The sequence below is a fragment of the Neophocaena asiaeorientalis genome, unplaced genomic scaffold (genome assembly GCF_003031525.2).
Source record: "Neophocaena asiaeorientalis asiaeorientalis breed wild unplaced genomic scaffold, Neophocaena_asiaeorientalis_V1.1 scaffold108, whole genome shotgun sequence".
Taxonomy (NCBI): Eukaryota; Metazoa; Chordata; class Mammalia; order Artiodactyla; family Phocoenidae; genus Neophocaena; species Neophocaena asiaeorientalis.
In genome coordinates this window covers 6,485,382-6,494,584 of record NW_020173770.1, presented here as the reverse complement: position 1 = coordinate 6,494,584, position 9,203 = coordinate 6,485,382, and the positions used below count along the sequence as shown (strand labels likewise).

The 9,203-nt window shown below is 46.6% G+C and overlaps 1 non-coding gene across 1 annotated transcript; it reads left to right on the top strand.

Annotated features, from left to right (window-relative positions):
- Window positions 1-1,534: 1,534 nt before the first annotated feature.
- LOC112403886 (small nucleolar RNA SNORD35) lies at window positions 1,535-1,615 on the top strand. Its single transcript, XR_003003999.1, has one exon. It is a non-coding gene; the product is annotated as a small nucleolar RNA SNORD35 (small nucleolar RNA).
- The last annotated feature ends 7,588 nt before the right edge of the window (window positions 1,616-9,203 follow it).

Here is a 9,203-nt window from a genome sequence, read left to right as displayed (position 1 = left end):
CACAACACTGCAGCTTTATCCATTTCTGAGCAGATTTGCATGGCAGTCTCAAGCTTGACACTCAGTCCAGGGATTTTAGCAGGAAGACCCAGACATGATGCAGCAGGTGCTGCGTGGTGCTTGGCCTCCCCAACAGCCCCTCAGGACCCACAGTCCCTGTCCCCACCTCACTGGGCCTACTGAGGCCTCGAGAATGACCGTGATGCATGACGCATCACTGCCCTGCGTGTGCCTGAGGTGGGCTCTGGAGACATGCTCTTGAGTGGGGTCCAGGCCACTGCTCTGATCGGGCTGAGCTGACACCCAGCTGCGTGGAGGAGGGCTGGAGTGCCCTCAGGGGAGTTGCGTGTGGGTCACAGCCCAGCCCCCAGGAGAACAGGGAAGAAAGCGGAGGCTGTACCTGGGAATGGGATGCCCAGGCCAACAGGGGCTCCCTTTGCTACAAGGGGACATCTCCAAGGTCAGCCCCAGGAGAAAAGACCCTCCTGAAGCCTAAGGGTATGAAGAGTCGGTCTCCTGAGCGCCCACTGTGTTCCAGATGCCCCACTAAATACTTCCAAAGCATCACCTCATTCAATCCCCCAATACTCCTGTGAGGCTCGTATTATTCTTACCCGCATCTTACAGCTGAGGAACTGTGATGGTTAATTTCATGTGCCAACTTGACTGGATCACGGGATGCCAGATATTTGGCTAAACATTATTTGTTTTTTTTTTTTTTTGCGGTACGCGGGCCTCTCACTGTTGTGGCCTCTCCCGTTGTGGAGCACAGGCTCCGGACGCGCAGGCTCAGCGGCCACGGCTCACGGGCCCAGCCGCTCCGCAGCATGTGGGATCTTCCCGGACCTGGGCACGAACCCGTGTCCCCTGCATCGGCAGGCGGACTCTCAACCACTGCGCCACCAGGGAAGCCCTAAACATTATTTCTGGGTGTGTCTGTGAGAGTGTTTCTGGATGAAATTAACATTTGAATAGGTGGGCTCAGTAAATGGGTTTACCCTCCCCAATGTGGACGGCATCATCCAATTTGCTGAGGGCCTGAACAGATCAAAAAGGAGGAAGGAGGAACTTGCCCCTTCCTGCCTGATTGCTTGAGCTGAGACATCAACCTTCTCCTGCCCTCAGTTCCCCTGGTTCTCAGGACTCTGGACTTGGACTGAATTACACCACCGTCCTTCCTGCTTGCAGACAGCACATCGTGGGGGCTTTCAACCTCCATAATTGCATGAGCCGATTCCTTATGATGTTCCCTTATACACATACAAAGATATGTGCATGGTTCTGTTTCTCTAGAGAATCCAGACTGTGTGGATTCAACCAGTAGGGATGGAGCAGCTCATCTGAGGTCACACGGCTGCTCCATGAAGAGCCAGCTCCAACTCTCTCACTCCCACTGCCTCTCACTTCTGCAGGGACCCCATAGTAAGGCTGGGAAGCGGTGTCCAGGGAAGCATTGTTTCCCCGTATCAATATCCCCACGGCGATTTACTGTGTCCCTCTGCTGACTTCCAACAAGAGTTAAAAATGAATATTTAGCAGATGGTGGCTTTTTCTCACAATGGTCTGTGAATGCCACTGTGGGCAGTGCTGATAATGCCCATGGAAATGAAAAAAATGAATAAAAATGAATATTTACAAGAGTCACATTTCATCCTGGCCTCTAACTTATTTGGTTTGACCTTGTACAAAACTTTTTACTCTTTCAGCTCTAAATTTTTCATCTTAAAAATAAAGTTATGGTGTAAGTTTAGACATATGTCAGTGGAAAAGAATTGAGAGTCCAGAGATAGATCCACACACACATGGTCAATTGACTCCAACATAGGTGCTAAGGCAAGTCAGCAGGGAAAGGATGTTCTCTTCATCAAATAGTGCTCAGAGATCGGGACATTCACATGCAGAAAGAAATAATAAACCTTGACCCATACATCATCTGGTGCACCAAGTTTAACTTGAAATGTATCATCAACCCAAATGTAAAGACTAAAAATATGTTAATAAAACTCCCAGAAGAAAACATAGGAGAAAATCTTTGCAACTCTGGGGCAGGCAAAGATATCTTTGATAGAATGCAAAAGGTATGACCATAAAATAAAAAACTGATGAATGGTCCACATCAAAATTTTAACACACTACTCTTGAAAATACCATGAAGAAAAATGAAGATGAGCTACAGAATGCGAAAAACATTTGCAATATATGTGTCTAGCAAAAGAATTGTATCCAGGGCTTCCCTGGTGGCGCAGTGGTTGAGAGTCCACCTGCTGATGCAGGGGACACGGGTTCGTGCCCCAGTCCAGGAAGATCCCACATGCCATGGAGCGGCTGGGCCCGTGAGCCATGAACACTGAGCCTGCACATCTGGAGCCCGTGCTCTGCAACGGGAGAGGCCACAACAGTGAGAGGCCCGCGTACTGCAAAAAAAAAAAAAATTGTATCCAAACTAAATAAGAAGACAACCCAATAAAAAGAGGCAAAAGATTTAGAAAGACTCCTCCAAAGAACATTCACTCATGACCCACACACACAAAAAGATGTTTAACATTATTAGCCATCAGGACAGTGCAAATTAAAACCATGATGAGATGCCAGCACACAGGGAATGGCTGGAATTAAAGACTGAGAATACCAAGTATTGTGAAGAATGGAAAACAACTGGGACTCCCATACATCGTTGGTGGGAATGCAAAATGATGGAAAACAGTTTGGCAGTTTTTTATAAAGGTAAACATACACTTATCATATAACCCAGCAATTCCATGCCTAGGTTTTTTCCTAGGAGAAATGAAAACACATGTCTACAGAAAGACTTGTATAGCAATGTTTTTAGTAACTTTATTTGTGATAATCCAAAACTCAACACAACCCACACATCCATCAACAGGTGGAAAAACGATTGGGGTATATTCATGTATGTGAAATGATTTATTAAAAACAGACAAAACTAAGCTGGAGGAATCAGGCTCCCCAACTTCAGACTATGCTACAAAGCTACAGTAATCAAGACAGTATGGTACTGGCACAAAAACAGAAACATAGATTCATGGTAGAGGATAGAAAGCCCAGAGATAAACCCACGCACCGATGGTCACCTAATCTATGATAAAGGAGGCAAGAATATACAATGGAGAAAAGATAGCCTCTTCAATAAGTGGTACTGGGAAAACTGGACAGCTACATGTAAAAGAATGAAATTAGAACACTACTTAACACCATACACAAAAGTAAGCTCAAAATGGATTAAAGACCTAAATGTAAGACTGAACTCTATAAAACTCTTAGAGGAAAACATAGGAAAAACACTCTTTGATATAAATCACAGCAAGATCTTTTTTTGACCAACCTTCTAGAGTAATGAAAATAAAGACAAAAATAAGCAAATGGGACCTAATTAAGTTTAAAAGCTTAGGTTTAAACTTTTTTTAAGTTTAAAATCTTTTGCACAGCAAAGGAAACCATTAACAAGATGAAAAGATGACCCTTAGAATGGGAAATATATTTGCAAACAAAGCAAAGGACAAAGGATTAATCTCCAAAATATACAAACAGCTCATGCAGCTCAATATTAAAAAAGCAAACAACCCAATCCAAAAATGGGCAGAAGGCCTAAAAGACATTTCTCCAAAGAAGACGTACAGATGGCCAACATACACATAAAAAGATGCTCAACATCACTAATCATTAGAGAAATACAAATCAAAACTGCAATGAGGTATCACCTCTCACCAGTCAGAATGGCCATCATCAAAAAATTCTACAAACAATAAATGCTGGAGAGGGTGTGGGGAAAAGGGAACCCTCTTGCACTGTTGGTGGGAATGTAAATTGATACAGCCACTATGGATAACAGTATGGAGGTTCCTTAAAAAGCTAAAAATAGAATTACCATATGACCCAGCAATCCCACTACTGGGCATATACCCTGAGAAAACCATGATTCAAAAAGTCACATATACCCCAGTATTTATTGCAGCACTATTTACAATAGCCAGTAGCCAGGACATGGAAACAACCTAAAAGTCCATTGACAGATGAATGGATAGAGAAGATGTGGTATATATATATAATGGAATATTACTCATCCATAAAAAGGAACAAAACTGGGTCATTTGTAGAGATGTGGATGGACCTAGAGTCTGTCATACAGAGTGAAGTAAGTCAGAAAGAGAAAAGCAAATATCATATATTAACACATATATGAGGAATCTAGAAAAATGGTAGAGATGAACCTATTTGCAGGGCAGGAATAGAGACACAGACGTAGAAAACGGACATGTGGACGTGGGGTGGGGGGGGAAGTGGAGGGTGGGATGAATTGGGAGATTAGGTTTGACATATATACATTACCATGTGTAAAATAGATAGCTAGTGGCAACCTGCTCTATAGCAGAGGGAGCTCAGCTCAGTGCTCTGTGATGACCTGGATGGGTGGGATGGGGGTGGAGGGAGGTCCAAGAAGGAGGGGACATATGTACACATATATCTGATTCATTTCCTTGTACAGCAGAAACTAACACAACATTGTAAAGCAATTATACTCTAAAAAAAAAACAAACACAAAACTAGTCTATAGTGACAAAAAGTAGATCAATGGTTACTTGGGTTTGGGGTAGTGGACATTATAAAGAGACACAAAGGATGTTTTGTGATAGAATGATAGAAATACACAGTGATACACAGTGATAGAAATACTGTGTATTTAATTGTAGTGATGACTGGTTACTCGAGTACATTGTCAGAGCTAGGCAAACTGCACACTTCTAATGGGTGCATTTTACATAACAACGTGAATATAATTAACATGGCTGAACTGTGCGCTTAATACGGTTAATACGGTAACGCTTATGTTATTTGTTTTTAGCCACGATTTTTAAACAATTAGCACACGTAAAACAATGGGTGCATTTTACTGTATGTAAATTAAAGCTGAATAAGGTTGATTTAACAATTAAAGCTATATATCTCTAAGATCTCTTCTAGCTCCCGGAAATCTTGACAAATTCTCAAAATTATCTTCTCTCACCATTATCGAAAATTCTTCACTTCTCCATACTGCTCAAAATTTTCCTAATAGGATGACATTCATCTTAAGATAAATTTAGAGGTGGAGTCTTTAAACTTTTATGTGCCATGGACTCTCTGGCAGCCCGTGAACCCTATGGGCTCCTCTAAATAACATTTTTTAAAAGAATGAATACATAAGATTTTGAAAGAAAACAATCGTATTAAAAATGTAGTTGCCAGGGCTTCCCTGGTGGCGCAGTGGTTGAGAGTCCGCCTGCCGATGCAGGGGATACGGGTTCGTGCCCCGGTCCGGGAAGATGCCACATGCCGCGGAGCGGCTGGGCCCGTGAGCCACGGCGGCTGAGCCTGCGCGTCCGGAGCCTGTGCTCCGCAACGGGAGAGGCCACAACAGTGAGAGGCCTGCGTACCGCAAAAAAAAAAAAACAAAACAAAAAACAAAAACAAAAAAAAAATGTAGTTGCCAAAATATTTTTTACATATGTTTGCAGTATAGTGGTATATGTGCTTTGTTATCAACACATTAAATAACAAGGAATAGTGACAATCTCAGAATTTACCATCATTTCAAAAGATGAGCCTAAATAAGATTTCGAGTGCCTGTAGCAACTGTAAAGTGATGTGAAGTTACCTGTGACCTCCACTGGTGACAGTTATAGGCTAACACCCCTATGTTCTCCTCCTCATTCATAATTAAAGTTAATGCTAAATGTTTTAGTGAAAACGAGGACCACATTTTCCACCAAATTCATGGACTAAATTTGGTCTGTGGAACGCAGAGAATCCCTAGTTTAGTGTGTGATTTTGTCATTCGCACCTTGATGTGAAAGCAGCTTTTGACAGCCTCCTTTTGATTAACCCTGAGATTATCCCCTCACCCACAGGAAGCTGAGAAGGGAGCCTGGAGCACAGGGAGGATGGAGGAAGGAGGTACTGAGAGCTCACGGAGCTGGATGTAAATGGTGGCGGGTGGCCAACAAAGGCATGGGGAGGGTCTATCTTGAAGTTTCGTGATGGGCTGGTTTAACCTCTCTCCTCCTTTATTTATTTATTTTTTTTTTACATCTTTATTGGAGTATAATTGCTTTACAATGGTGTGTTAGTTTCTGCTTTATAACAAAGTGAATCAGTTATACATATACATATGTTCCCATATCTCTTCCCTCTTGCGTCTCCCTCCCTCCCACCCTCCCTATCCCACCCCTCTAGGTGGTCACAAAGCACCGAGCTGATCTCCCTGTGCTATGCGGCTGCTTCCCACTAGCTATCTACCTTACGTTGTTTGATAGTGTATATATATATATGTCCCTGCCACTCTCTCGCTTTGTCACAGCTTACCCTTCCCCCTCCCCATATCCTCAAGTCCATTCTCTACTAGGCCTGTGTCTTTATTCCTGTCTTACCCCTGGGTTCTTCATGACATTTCAGAAATGTGGTGCAAGGAGGAGCACCTCGTGGGTTCCCCCGGTCTGGAGAGCCCGGCTCCCACAGAAACTGGCAAGAGCTGGAGGAAGGATGAGTTGGCAGTTAGGGGTGGCGTGAGCTCCTGTCCAGACTCTCCTGGAGGCAGGCTGGACGCAGGGCAGACCCTCCCTCCCGCCCCTCATGCAACCCTGGCGCCCCCAGCGGGCTGCGCAGTGATGGCAGGGCGGGGTCCATCCCCAGAGCCCACGCCACAGCTGCCCCGCTGGCTCTCACTGCCTCGAAGGTAGCTTCCACCCAGGGCTCTTGGCTTTGCCTTCAAGGTGCTTTGATTTCTGCAATGAAAAATTCCCCGAGGCAAAGAAACAGAAAGGAGTGGTTATCTGCTGAAATTCCTCACAGATTTACCCACGACTGAGGCCCAGAGAGGGGAGGGCACCCGGCTTGGGTCCCCAGGAAGCAGGTGGAGGGGCTGAGACCCGCATCCGGTCCAGGTTCGCTGGCTCTCTTCTCCCCTGAGACATACGGATGTGAAGGAAGGGCAGCGTCGTGGGCAGCGCCCGGCTAGCCCGCCTGTGGACACACAGGTGGTCAGAGGCAGGGTGGGCCTCAGAGATCATCAAGCATCTTTATAGAGGAGAGAAATGTGTTCCAGAGAAGGGAGGAGGCTCCTACCAGCAGCTGGAAGTGACAAAACGGTACTTTGGTCCTAGTTTAGCGGTTCCCAAGCCTGACCAGGCACCAGAATCACCTGGAGCCATCATTCCAAACACGACTTCGGGGACCAGTCCCAAAGCCACACATCAGAACCTCTGTCGAAGGGCCCGACGTCTGCACTGTCACTGAGCAACCCAGGCAGCTCCAGTGTGTGACCAGGCTTGAGGACCATGGCACTGAGCCATTCCCAAGTGTGCCCTGGAAGGGGCTGGGGTGGGACCTCTGACCCCTGCCCTGGGCTCTAGCCGTGGGCAGACGGGAGGGAAGAGGGCAAGGAGAGTGTTCTCCCCTTGGGGAGGAAGAACGGACCTCAAATAGGTGCTGGTTCAAGAAAAAGCTTAAGCCTTGAGCCAACCCTTCCTTTGCGTTGGGTAAATCTAGACCTGAGGGGTTGGGTGCAGGGAGGTGGGGGGAGGGGGACTTCATTGGGTACAGCATCATTTTAATTCTCCGATTCTCTCCATTAGATCCAAAGAAGGACAGAGGCTGCATCTTACTCATTTCTGTACCCCAAGTGCTCAGCCCAGAGACAGGTACACAGCAGGCACTAAATAAATGCTCCTGAATTCCCATTATTAGCTATGCTGCGTGAGTGGCGCTTTCACGATAGAGTTTTCTGCCCCCTCTTGAGTTTCCACAGACACTGGGAGTTGCTGAGAATGCTGTATTCCAAGTCAAAATATTCATTATGACACACGCTGTGTGCAAATTTCCACAGACCCATTCATTACCCCATAATGTGCTTGGGGAGGAAAACAAACCGCTCTTAGAAAGGCAGCTGTGCAGCAGCTGAGGTGAGAGCTCTGTCGCCACACTCAGTGGCCTTTCCAGGGCGCATCTCTGTTGACCGTGACCAAAAGGGCCTCTGGACCTGGGAGCATTGGACAGTGGATCTTCATCCAGGCAAGATCCAGTCACGCATCTCAGGCAAGGTCAAGAAGCCCGAGGACCCCAGGGACGAAACCCACTCCCTGGCCCCTGACATGTGCTAATTGCAGCACGTTTATTTGCAACGCTGGGGACCCTTTCAGTCATGGGAGCAACACAGAAATTCCTCTGTTTGACATTTTCTCTGTTTATCTCATTAAAAAAATAGCTGCACGGTGCAGAAGTTTGCTCCTGGTCTCATTAGCTGTCTCCTCATAATTGCAGGTTTTTAAGCAAACTCCAGGCAGAGCCTCTGATGGAAATTAAACTCAAAGAGAAAGAGAACGAGAAAAATGCGTAGGAGCTGGATAATTGCATGCCTGTGTCTCTAGCGGTGAGCTCAGGCAAACAGAGCAGCAGATGGGGTCTAAGCTGAAGGAAATATGGAAATGAAGCCCAACTCAGACAAATGGTAAAATCAAAGCAAGCCCTGAGAACACTTCTGGACAAGCCTCTAGCTCTCTAGCTAGTGTTTGCTCGGTGACGTTACCTGGCAGTTGGCTCTGACATTTCCCCCCCACCCCTGACCGTACTCCCTGGACCTCCTCTCTCTCTTGGCCAGGGAGGGTTCCAGCACCTGCTCCAAGGGCTGCAGGTCACTGGACACCAGCCAGGGCACAGCTGGCCTGCACCTTCCCTCCCAGCCTCTCCCGCCAACTGCACTCACTTCCATCCAGCCAGCTGCAAGCCTACTACGCAGGGCGTTCGAGGGCTCTTTACTCTCACCAAGCAGGTGCTAGATTTTTTTTTAACCTGGTGTCCTCCTCAGCTCATCCTCCAGCGTGGGCGGGAGGAGAAGTCATTGGCTCTGGAATCAGAATGACCTGGTATGGAATCCATTCATTGCCATCTTTTGTGACCGTTAACCTCTCAGAGCCGCCATCATTAAAATGGTGATAATAGGGCTTCCTTGGTGGCACAGTGGTTGAGAGTCCGCCTGCCGATGCAGGGGACATGGGTTCGTACCCCGGTCTGGGAAGATCCCACATGCCGCAGAGCAGCTGGGCCTGTGAGCCATGGCCACTGAGCCTGTGTGTCCAGAGCCTCTGCTCCGCAACGGGAGAGGCCACAACAGTGAGAGGCCCGCGTACTGCAAAAAAAAAAAAAAAAAAAAA